This window comes from Procambarus clarkii, unplaced genomic scaffold, assembly GCF_040958095.1.
Source record: "Procambarus clarkii isolate CNS0578487 unplaced genomic scaffold, FALCON_Pclarkii_2.0 HiC_scaffold_123, whole genome shotgun sequence".
NCBI lineage: Eukaryota > Metazoa > Arthropoda > Malacostraca > Decapoda > Cambaridae > Procambarus > Procambarus clarkii.
This window is the reverse complement of record NW_027189156.1, coordinates 928,163-941,823: the sequence shown is the minus strand read 5'-3', so window position 1 is coordinate 941,823 and position 13,661 is coordinate 928,163.

Here is a 13,661-nt window from a genome sequence, read left to right as displayed (position 1 = left end):
TTTCAATGTTTCCGATTGTTTTGATAAATTAAACTTTCATGAATTTCGATTTATTTTCATTTTGATTTAATTTATTTTGTGTGACATTGCATTGAAATTGAACTGTGTTGTTTACCATACCGTTCATTTTCTGAGCATAGTTTATTTTTGTATTTTTTCATTTTTTTTTATTTTTTTTATTTATCTGTTTTTCTTACATTTCGGTGATGGGAACATCAGATCATTTGATGTTCTTAATTTTCTGTTGGCATCGTCAGATCGTTTGGAAATGCATCGAACAAGGGAGTGGGAAATGTTGGGGACGACAAGGGGATGGGAGTGGGGGATTTTTGGGAGGACGAGAGGACAGGGGACGGGGTAATAGTAGGGAGGACAAGGGGATGGGGCAGTCAGGGACGAGAGGATAGGGGAATGGAGAATGGTGGAGAGGACAAGGAGACAGAGGCATGGGGATTGGTGGAAAGGACGAGGGGATTTGGGAGGGGGGAATGGTAGGGAGAATGAGGGGACAGGTGAGAGAGGGATATATATATATATATATATATATATATATATATATATATATATATATATATATATATATATATATATATATATATATATATATATATAACTTTTTAGACACTCAACCCACCAGGGGACTCGAACACTGGCCAACAAGGTGGCAGTTGCATGCTGTATCCACTACGCTATACTTCAAAGCCATAAGAGAGGTAGGAATTCTGGGGTATTTAACCAACCAGAATTCCAATCCTCTCCCAGGCGATGAGATAGTGTGGGACCTCGGATGCTCTTTCATCGGTTCCTGTTATATGGGAAAACTCAGTGCCAAATGCTTAATGCACAGACTACCCTATTCCAGTAGCTGAAGTTTATAACTTTTTAGACACTCAACCCACCAGGGGACTCGAACACTGGCCAACAAGGTGGCAGTTGCATGCTGTATCCACTACGCTATACTTCAAAGCCATAAGAGAGGTAGGAATTCTGGGGTATTTAACCAACCAGAATTCCAATCCTCTCCCAGGCGATGAGATAGTGTGGGACCTCGGATGCTCTTTCATCGGTTCCTGTTATATGGGAAAACTCAGTGCCAAATGCTTAATGCACAGACTACCCTATTCCAGTAGCTGAAGTTTATAACTTTTTAGACACTCAACCCACCAGGGGACTCGAACACTGGCCAACAAGGTGGCAGTTGCATGCTGTATCCACTACGCTATACTTCAAAGCCATAAGAGAGGTAGGAATTCTGGGGTATTTAACCAACCAGAATTCCAATCCTCTCCCAGGCGATGAGATAGTGTGGGACCTCGGATGCTCTTTCATCGGTTCCTGTTATATGGGAAAACTCAGAGGGGATAACAGGAACCGATGAAAGAGCATCCGAGGTCCCACACTATCTCATCGCCTGGGAGAGGATTGGAATTCTGGTTGGTTAAATACCCCAGAATTCCTACCTCTCTTATGGCTTTGAAGTATAGCGTAGTGGATACAGCATGCAACTGCCACCTTGTTGGCCAGTGTTCGAGTCCCCTGGTGGGTTGAGTGTCTAAAAAGTTATAAACTTCAGCTACTGGAATAGGGTAGTCTGTGCATTAAGCATTTGGCACTGAGTTTTCCCATATAACAGGAACCGATGAAAGAGCATCCGAGGTCCCACACTATCTCATCGCCTGGGAGAGGATTGGAATTCTGGTTGGTTAAATACCCCAGAATTCCTACCTCTCTTATGGCTTTGAAGTATAGCGTAGTGGATACAGCATGCAACTGCCACCTTGTTGGCCAGTGTTCGAGTCCCCTGGTGGGTTGAGTGTCTAAAAAGTTATAAACTTCAGCTACTGGAATAGGGTAGTCTGTGCATTAAGCATTTGGCACTGAGTTTTCCCATATAACAGGAACCGATGAAAGAGCATCCGAGGTCCCACACTATCTCATCGCCTGGGAGAGGATTGGAATTCTGGTTGGTTAAATACCCCAGAATTCCTACCTCTCTCTTATGGCTTTGAAGTATAGCGTAGTGGATACAGCATGCAACTGCCACCTTGTTGGCCAGTGTTCGAGTCCCCTGGTGGGTTGAGTGTCTAAAAAGTTATAAACTTCAGCTACTGGAATAGGGTAGTCTGTGCATTATATATATATATATATTTATATATATATATATATATATATATATATATATATATATATATATATATATATATATATATATATATATATATATATATTTATATATATATATATATATATATATATATATATATTTATATATATATATATATATATATATATATATATATTTATATATATATATATTTATATATATATATATATATATATATATATATATATATATATATATATATATATATATATATATATATATATATATATATAAAAATGGAAATGTTCGTTTGTTCAAAATCACTAATCTCCAAAAGTTCTTCACCGATTGCCTTGAAATTTTCACACAACGTTCCCTTTTCATCCGAGCGGGTTTTTTATATACATACTATATAGATGTCACGTCTGTGACGGGAAAAAAACATGCTTTTTTTCAAGCTTTGTTTTCCGGGTGCTTTTCATGTCAAGGAAATCTTCGAAACCTCTTTATGGATTGCTTTGAAATTTTGACACAACATTGCATTCGAATAGGCGAGTCTTTTTACATACCTACTATATACATGCTTCACCTCTGACAGGAAAAAACATGCTTTTTTTTTTTTTAAACAGCGTCATCTGTAGGACGTAGGAGCAGCACACGCTGTAATCTCCGAAAGTTCTTCACCGATTGCTTTGAAATTTTGACGCAACGTTCCATTCGAATACGTGCGTGTTTTTATATATCTACTATTTAGATGCCACACCTGTGACAGGTAAAATCATGCTTTTTTTGAAAAACAGCGCCATCTGTTGTCTGTAAAAGCAACACACGAAGTAGAAAATATGTTGCGATTCCATTTCAATGTTTCCGAATGCAGTGATAAATTTAATTTTCATAGATTTTGATTTATTTTCACTTTGATTTAATTTTTTTTGTGACGTTGTGTTCGAATTGAGCTGTGTTGTTTAACATACTGTTCATTTCGTGGGTATAGCTCATTTGTTTTTTTCCATTGTTTTTATTTCGTTTTTCAACTGTTCTTCTTATTTTTCAGTGCAAAAATTTAAATTGAGCTATGTCGATTGATCTGCGCTTGAATTGAAATATTTCGTTAGTTTTTTTTTGTTTTTGTTTTGAAAACAAGATAATGGACAACACGTTTATTTCACAGCTGCAAATGTACAACAAACAGCTATGAATCCACCGGCTACAATGTTAACTGCTTTCTTCACGTTATGTCAAAATGACGCGTTTGCGATAACACTGCTGTATTCGCAAGTGCCTACGTATTACACATGGAATGCCAGTAGAAAATCATTTGAACGACGCAAACGAGGAGAGCGAGTCGACGGACATCCTGGCATATTCAAATAAACTACGATAGGCAGACTGTACACCGTGCATCCCAATCAAGATGAATGTTTCTTTCTTCGCATGCTGTTGTAAATATGCTCGGTCCAATGTCTTTCCAGACATTGAGATTTATCAACGGCGTAACACATGTCACTTTCCGTAGTGCATGTCAAGCACTACGGAATTTATTGGAGAACGACCGACACTGAGATGTATGCTGAGATGTATGCATTAATGACGTGTCTAACACGTCACATCTAAATCAAATTCGAGCATTGTTTACAATCATATTGACCACCGGCTCTCCTTCATCTCCAACAGTGTTATGGGAAAAATATAAGTCGCACATGGCTGAAGATATTATCCGTCGAATACGAAGGAAAATTCAAATATGAACATGGATTTCCCAGTAGAAAACTACAACGAAGCGTTGATAATGATTGAAGATTTGTGCTTAGAAATCGCGAACAAAGTTCTAAATCAATTGTAAATGCCATCACCGAATCGATCTGCTGCTGCTTCGTTCGATGTAGAATTGCGTCGTGAACAAAATTACAACATGAGTGATCTGTTGTCGTAAATGCAATCAAATATTCCTAAGCTAATGCTTGAGCGAAAAGGCATTTACAATCAAATAATTCAAACTGTCAATAACAGGTTTGCAGAAATCTTCTTAGACGGGCCAGAAGGAACTGTAAATCCTTCCTAATTAAATTGATTCTGGCAGCATTTCGATCCCAAAATGGCATAACCTTAGCTCTTGCATCGTCCGGAATAGCTGCGGCATTGTTACCAGGTGGAAGAACTGCTACTTCGGCTTTGAAATTGCCATTGAACAAGCAATTCATTGAAACTCCCACATGCAACATTTCCAAAGCATCCGGCATGGGAAAAGTATTGCAGAAATGTAAACTTATTGTTTGGGATGAATGCACAATGGCCCACAAAAATCGCTCTAGGCTCTTGATCAATCATTGTAAGGTTTGTGTGGAAACATCAGAACATTTGGGAACGCATTAATATTGCTTGCAGGAGATTTCAGGCAAATATTATCTGTAATTCCTTGATACAAGTCCGTCGACACTGTTGAGGAAGCAGATGATGTTGAGGAAGCAGATGAAGCGGTTAGTTATCCAACAGAATTTTTTAATTCACTCGATCTGCCTGGGATACCATCACACGTACGGCAATTGAAAATCTGCGTGCCAATTATCATGTTGTGAAATATCAAACAGCTAAAGCTTCGCAACGCCACGCGCCTTGCAGTAAAAAAATTATCAGCGACGCCGTAGAAGCAACAATCTTGACAGGACCTTTGAAAGGTGAAGATGTCCTCATTCCTCGCATTCCTATGATTCCAACTGATATGGCATTTCAATTTAATATATTGTAATTTCCAATTCGATTGGCGTTTGCAATCACCATCAACAAAGCTCAGGGCCAATCTCTAGGATTGTGCAGTTTACATCTAGACACAGAATGCTTCTCATAGAGACAATTATGTGTGGCGTGTTCTAGAGTCGGCAAACCAGACAATCTTTATATCTCCACAGACAATGGAACAACAAAACATATTGTATACACACAAGCATTGTGAAATTAATCATATTAGACTCGTGCACTTTCTTCTTTCTTTCTTTTCCATTTAACCACACTGAGCCACAGCATATATATATAAATATATATATATAAATATAAATATATATATATATATATATATATATATATATATATATATATATATATATATATATATATTAATAGGGTATTGAAACTCCCACATGCAACATTTATATATATATATATATATATATATATATATATATATATATATATATATATATATATATATATATATATATATATATATATATATATATGTCGTACCTAGTAGCCAGAACGCTCTTCTCAGCCTACTATGCAAGGCCCGATTTGCCTAATAAGCGAAGTTTTCATGAATTAATTGTTTTTCGGCAACCTAACCTACCTAACCTAACCTAACCTAACTTTTTTTGCTACCTAACCTAACCTAACCAATAAAGATAGGTTAGGTTAGGTAGGGTTGGTTAGGTTCGGTCATATATCTACGTTAATTTTAACTCCAATAAAAAACATCGACCTCATATATAATGAAATGGGTAGCTTTATCATTTCATAAGAAAAAATTAGAGAAAATATATTAATTCATGAAAGCTTGGCTTATTAGGCAAATCGGGCCTTGCATAGTAGGCTGAGAAGTGCGTTCTGGCTACTAGGTACGACATATATATATATATATATATATATATATATATATATATATATATATATATATATATATATATATATATATATATATATATATATTTATATATATATATATATATATATATATATATATATATATATATATATATAATATATAATAGAAGAACATATATGAGGATATATATATATTATATATATATATATATATATATATATATATATATATATATATATATGTATATAATATATAATAGAAGAACGCACTTCTCAGCCTACTATGCAAGGCCCGATTTGCCTAATAAGCCATGTTTTCCTGAATTAATATATTTTCTCTAATTTTTTTCTTATGAAATGATAAAGCTACCCATTTCATTATGTATGAGGTCAATTTTTTTTATTGGAGTTAAAATTCAAGTAGATATATGACCGAACCTAACCAACCCTACCTAACCTATCTTTATAGGTTAGGTTAGGTTAGGTAGCCGAAAAAGTTAAGTTAGGTTAGGTTAGGTAGGTTAGGTACTCGAAAAACAATTAATTCATGAAATCTTGGCTTATTAGGCAAATCGCTCCTTACATAGTAGGCTGATAAGTGCGTTCTGGCTACTAGGTACGACATATATATATATATATATATATATATATATATATATATATATATATATATATATATATATATATATATATATATAATAAATATATATTGTCACGTGGGGGGTGGGCGGTCCGGGGCTCTGCTAACACTTAACTGCTAGGGGCTCAAAAGGCCCAAATACTCAGCCCCTCCGACTCCCGGGATTCACCGGAGTCTCCTTGGTCACACAAGATAGAACCAACAATGCCCACCTCCGCAGGTCTTTGCTTCCACCACAAAGGGGTGCCACTGATTCACCCTGGAAGCCCTTCAGTCAAACACGGGGAAACTGCTGTTAACAGTTCCGGCCTAGACCCGTGGGGGAGTGAAGGAAGACTCAGGCTTACCTATAACCATAACCTCCCTGAGTCTTGCCTGCCAGACAAAAAAAAGGTTGCAGGAACTCCTTTCCCGCCTGTCTTCTCTATCTTCCTCTTAGCAAGGTCGCCAGCTGGGTTATTATATCTGCACCCCAGCAATGCAGGTCAGTGGGTGTATTATATATTGTTTGTAGCCAGAAATGTACGCTCATAGAGAATTATCATGAATGGAGGCACACTCAAACACAGTAATAAAATGTGTGGATTTACTGATGCAAATTACATGAACGCACACACACAATCACAAGTAATACATGAATATGGAATATGGATAATGAGCCTGGAGATCGTCAGCCTCTTCTTCCACGACCATCCAACACTCCTTCAACTGGGCAGGAAGACAGGAGTCTCACACTCTCACAGGAGGGCCTCTTCACCACGTCGGCACCTCTTCTTCACTGTCCTGCCATCCATACACACTGTCCTCTCTGACGGTCCTGAACACAAGCTGCCTTGCAGCCTACTCTACTATTAAAGTAATAAAGTCTTGCTGCCACATACACGAGTAAATATTGTGGCCTAACTAGCCTACTCATACAAGGGGTAATGGGAGGGAAAAATGATCTACCTTACACTCCTGGCTCACGACGCCTGTCCCTCGATTGTGTGAGGTTCCCACGCTTCCTTGGGTCGATCCTCGACGATCCAGGACGTTCCACAGGTCCTCAGGTGTCGTGAAGCCTTCGCGTCGTCGCCGTTCCAATCCCTGAGATTCAGCTGCCCCAATCCTGGTTCATCGATGGGCGCTGAGCTAATCACTATTTTTCCCCACACTCGCCTCTCCCACAGGGCGTCGCTCCTTGTCCTAGGCACGGTGTCGTCCTTCCAAGATTCTCAGTGGATGTGACCCCAGTCACAGCTGGACTTGCTCGCCCCACCTTCCAGACCTCAACGTCCAGCCAGCGGCGCCGCCCAGCGTCGTCGCCGACTATTTTCCAAGTTTGGCACTTCTCTGCTCACTGAACTTGGTCCCTCTTTTGCTTCCCAGAAGCGCAGGGTCTCCAATAACTGTGATGGGCTGTGAAGGCCAGCTCAATCCACTGAACAAGGCTTGCAGAGCCTCCAATCCTTGAGAGCAGACCGAGGCGCGTCCTGTCGCTTCCCAGGTCAGATCAACTCTGACGTTGGCGCCGCCCGGGGCACTCGGTGACGTCATGGCGGGCCCTGATTTGTCGCCCGCGACCTACGTCGGCCAATCCGCGATCGGCTTGTCTCCCTTCCAAAAGGTCATATCTGCCGTAGGGGATACTGTTTCATTTTATAACAGGGCGCCAATTTTCCTTTATTTACAACTTATAATATAACCTCCTTCCATTAAATGGCAGCCGGTCTGGTCGCCACATATATCATTAGACTCCCTGAACCTCAGAGAGTCAGTAGGGAGAGCTGATATGACTCTTTAAGCCGGCAAACGAAAGAAATAGGAGAGGGCACCGTAACATACCCCTCCCCATAAAATAAGAGTCATATCGGAAGAGCAGCACTCAAGAGGGCAACCTATACTCTTGCTCTCTCCGTTCCTGAAGTGTCACTCCTCCAGTTGGTGACGTGGCTCGTTCCACCTTGCCAGTCACTTGTCTCATTATATCTCCACCTCGCATAGGACCGGGTGTGATGGGTGTTCCCTGAACATCTACAAGAAATCCCCTCTCCGTGGCTACGAGTGTACTCCCACGGCTCGTTACCACTGTAAGATTCAGTGCATGCGGCGCCTCCACCGCGTCGTGCACTCCGAGATAGTCTTGCATTTCCACTGCGTCCTACAGGTACTCCATGTTTCCTCTCATGATCTCCTCTTCGCCAATCTTCTCTCTTCTCGGTTCCTCTTCTCCCGTAGGTGCGTTGTCTCCTCACAGTGGCACTTGTAACCTGTACTCCATCCAGCAGCTTCCTCTCTTCCACACTAGGCTTTTGCGATGGCCCAATGCCCCTCTGGTTAGGCTGGCGCCTACCCTGGGTGTACCTATTCCCTGCTTTCTTCGTATTGCCCTTCCTATACCGCTCGCTCCTTCGTCCCCGACGAACATCTTCACTCCTCCATGAGATTCTCTTCCCTGCAGACGTCTTCTTCGGTTCGTGGTTGGGCTCATCCACCTCCCTGTGGCTCACCTCACTACGGTGGTTCATCTTGTACCTAACACTATTCATCCGGCCGGCATAGGGTGCACTGCATCGTGGCTCCTCCACTCTGCCCCTCACTGCCGTTCGCTCATCCACTGAGCTTACTTTATTCACGTTTCTGTATGGAGGGAGTGCGGTCTGCAGCCTCTTCACCGCCCCAGGCGTTTGTACAGCTGCTCCTCGCCACTCCTCCACACGCATCATCAGGCTTAGTCGGAGGTCCCCGTCGGGGTTTTCCACAACCTCCGACGACCTCTCTGCACTCTCGCCCTCGTTGTCGTCGTCTCTGGCGACGTTTTCCCTGGCGAAGTCGGCTTCCTCACCACCATCTGGAACGACCGATACCTCACCTGGCAGGGTTGTACTGCTGCTTGCAACATAGGCACTCCTGGCCCAATCGGGTTGTATCCTGCCTCCTCCGAGGTCATTACCCAGCACCATCTGTACATGTTCTAGGGGTAATTTAGGGGCTACAGCTACTATAGCTTTCTCGACTCCGCAGTCGGCAATCAGCTGTACTTCGTGAAGTGGCAACCTGTATTCCTCCCCCACACTGCGTATCCTCACCACTCCCACAGGTGAATCATTAAATTCCTTGGGGAGAATACTCCTGGTCACCATACTTATGTCAGCACCCGTATCTCGAAGCACGGCAACCTCCACTGGGTCTGACTTTCCAAACTTCACGTTGGCCCCGAAAACGAAGGGATGTTCACCCAACTTCATCTCCCAACCATTCACGTTGGATCCACCATAATTTGGAGTGTGAACAAACACTCTCTCCTCTTCCAACATTAATCCTACATTCCTTTGGTGCTCCTCACACTCGCGGGCATAATGTCCTCTCACGCCACAGTTGTAGCATCGGCTGCCTCCCCTGGGCGGCCACTCGCTAGTCACTCTGGCGGTACCACTTGCAGACGTCCCCTGGGTCCTCCTTGGACTCCCTGTCGTCGTATCCGGGACTGCAGCACTCGCTCCCGAGTTAGGTCCACTGCTCACAGCTTGGGGCTTCCTCCCCGCGTCTCTTGAGCTCTTGAACCACGTTACTTCATCGGGCACACTACTCTTGGGAGAGTCCCCACCCGTCCTCGCTCCTCCTGAACTCCTAAGGTTCCCTCCCGACCTGGGGTAAGGCGAGTGTCTGGGCGGCCCCTCCCTCCTGATATGTAGTGCCTCCTCCAGCATGTCGGCTCGATCCGCTGCAGCCTTCAGGTCCTTAATACCTGCTTCTCTCACCCTTACTCGCAATTCAGGATGGAGCACCGACATGAACTTCTCCATCACTATCAGTCGTTTAACATCATCCACCGACTCCGCTTCCTCCGCCTTCAACCATCGTAGGAATTTCCGTTCCATATCCCTGGCGGTCTCGGCGTAAGTCTTTCCCGACGCTCTTGTACACTCTCTGAACCGCTTCCGGTACATCTCCGGAGTCAGCCGGAATGAGTGGAGAACCGCATTCTTAATCGCGTCATAACTAGTACACTCCTCTAGGTCCAGCATGTTATAGGCTTCCCGGGCCTCACCAGTCAATCTGCCCTGGACCAGAGCAGCCCAATCATCTTCCGGCCACTCCTTCAGAGTTGCTATCCGTTCAAAGTGTTCGAAGAACGCCTCAGCTTCTTGTGGTTCGAACGTAGGTAAGTCACGTTCCCTTACCTTGAAGTCATCCCGCCGTGCAGGTAGTGAGGGCAGACCACGTTCAACGCGACGCAATTCGACTTCTTTCTTTGCCCTTATCTCCTCCAGTCGCAGTTGTCTCTCTCCTTCTTCCCGCTGCAGCCGAGCTTCTCGCTCCTCTCGCTGCAGCTCAGCCGCACGTTCCTCTCGCTGCAGCTCAGCCGCACGTTCCTCTCGCTGCAGCTCAGCCGCACGTTCCTCTCGCTGCAGCTCAGCCGCACGTTCCTCTCGCTGCAGCTCAGCCGCACGTTCCTCTCGCTGCATTTGCGCTTCTCTCTCCTCTCGTCGCAGCTGGGCTTCCAGTTGCATCTTCATTATTTCCAGTTGCAGGCTCCTCTTACTACAGCTGGACCTTCCACTGCTCCCATGTTCACTGTGAATTCTCTCCACACTGGTAGGCGCTTGGGGAGGCCCTAGTCGGGACGGTTCACCTTGCGACGGCTCTCCTCGGGACAGCTCCTCTTGAGATGGCTCCTCTCCCGTCGCTTCCTCTCGAGCTGTGAGCTGTGCCATGATCTCTATCCTTCGCTCCGCTACCTTAGTCGTCCTCAACCTGATCCCAAAGTGGTTTGCCACTTGTTGGAGCTGGGCCTTGGTACACTCTTCCAAAATTCTCTCGTCCCTTGTGTCAATAAATTTCTTTACTTTGTCTTCCTCCATCTCTATATCATCAAGCATACACAACAGCACAGACAAGTTAGTAGGCACTAATTTCACCGTTTCAGTCCCTTAGCTGGTTGAGTAACAGTACCACCGAATTCACTGGCCACACTGTATTAGTACCCTGGCAACACTTGTCTTGAAATTTGGTCCACACTGTAGCTTGATCCACGCTTCCTGGCGAGGTTCCCAGTTCTTGGCTACTGGGGTTCGAATCCTGGCGAGGTCGCCAGTTCTCTTGTCACGTGGGGGGTGGGCGGTCCAGGGCTCTGCTAACACTTAACTGCTAGGGGCTCAAAAGGCCCAAATACTCAGCCCCTCCGACTCCCGGGATTCACCGGAGTCTCCTTGGTCACACAAGATAGGACCAACAATGCCCACCTCCGCAGGTCTTTGCTTCCACCACAAAGGGGTGCCACTGATTCACCCTGGAAGCCCTTCAGTCAAACACGGGGAAACTGCTGTTAACAGTTCCGGCCTAGACCCGTGGGGGAGTGAAGGAAGACTCAGGCTTACCTATAACCATAACCGTTCTCCCTGAGTCTTGCCTGCCAGACAAAAAAAAGGTTGCAGGAACTCCTTTCCCGCCTGTCTTCTCTATCTTCCTCTTAGCAAGGTCGCCAGCTGGGTTATTATATCTGCACCCCAGCAATGCAGGTCAGTGGGTGTATTATATATTGTTTGTAGCCAGAAATGTACGCTCATAGAGAATTATCATGAATGGAGGCACACTCAAACACAGTAATAAAATGTGTGGATTTACTGATGCAAATTACATGAACGCACACACACAATCACAAGTAATACATGAATATGGAATATGGATAATGAGCCTGGAGATCGTCAGCCTCTTCTTCCACGACCATCCAACACTCCTTCAACTGGGCAGGAAGACAGGAGTCTCACACTCTCACAGGAGGGCCTCTTCACCACGTCGGCACCTCTTCTTCACTGTCCTGCCATCCATACACACTGTCCTCTCTGACGGTCCTGAACACAAGCTGCCTTGCAGCCTACTCTACTATTAAAGTAATAAAGTCTTGCTGCCACATACACGAGTAAATATTGTGGCCTAACTAGCCTACTCATACAAGGGGTAATGGGAGGGAAAAATGATCTACCTTACACTCCTGGCTCACGACGCCTGTCCCTCGATTGTGTGAGGTTCCCACGCTTCCTTGGGTCGATCCTCGACGATCCAGGACGTTCCACAGGTCCTCAGGTGTCGTGAAGCCTTCGCGTCGTCGCCGTTCCAATCCCTGAGATTCAGCTGCCCCAATCCTGGTTCATCGATGGGCGCTGAGCTAATCACTATTTTTCCCCACACTCGCCTCTCCCACAGGGCGTCGCTCCTTGTCCTAGGCACGGTGTCGTCCTTCCAAGATTCTCAGTGGATGTGACCCCAGTCACAGCTGGACTTGCTCGCCCCACCTTCCAGACCTCAACGTCCAGCCAGCGGCGCCGCCCAGCGTCGTCGCCGACTATTTTCCAAGTTTGGCACTTCTCTGCTCACTGAACTTGGTCCCTCTTTTGCTTCCCAGAAGCGCAGGGTCTCCAATAACTGTGATGGGCTGTGAAGGCCAGCTCAATCCACTGAACAAGGCTTGCAGAGCCTCCAATCCTTGAGAGCAGACCGAGGCGCGTCCTGTCGCTTCCCAGGTCAGATCAACTCTGACGTTGGCGCCGCCCGGGGCACTCGGTGACGTCATGGCGGGCCCTGATTTGTCGCCCGCGACCTACGTCGGCCAATCCGCGATCGGCTTGTCTCCCTTCCAAAAGGTCATATCTGCCGTAGGGGATACTGTTTCATTTTATAACAGGGCGCCAATTTTCCTTTATTTACAACTTATAATATAACCTCCTTCCATTAAATGGCAGCCGGTCTGGTCGCCACATATATCATTAGACTCCCTGAACCTCAGAGAGTCAGTAGGGAGAGCTGATATGACTCTTTAAGCCGGCAAACGAAAGAAATAGGAGAGGGCACCGTAACAATATATATATATATATTATATATATATATATATATATATATATATATATATATATATATATATATATATATATATATATATATATATATATATAAAATATATATATATAACGATGCTTATGCATCGTTAACGATGCATAAGCAACAGGGCTCCATTAAGGAACATATAATCTCTTCCCACAACCAAACCATCGCCAGAGAAATCCTAGTAAACAACACAGAAATCATCGATATATACAGCGATAGCAGGCGGCTTGACGTCTGCGAGGCTCTACACATCAAGACGTCAACACCAGCAATCAACAGCCAATTAATGCACAACTATATTCTACCCACCTCAAGACTCCGCTCCAATATAGAAGCATCAAGAAATATGGACCAATAGGCTTTCTACAAATCACTTCCATTCAATACCCATTGTTTCGTGTTCTGTCTTGTGTTTAGGAATTTAATGCCCTATTAATACCACCTCACCCCATCCACCTC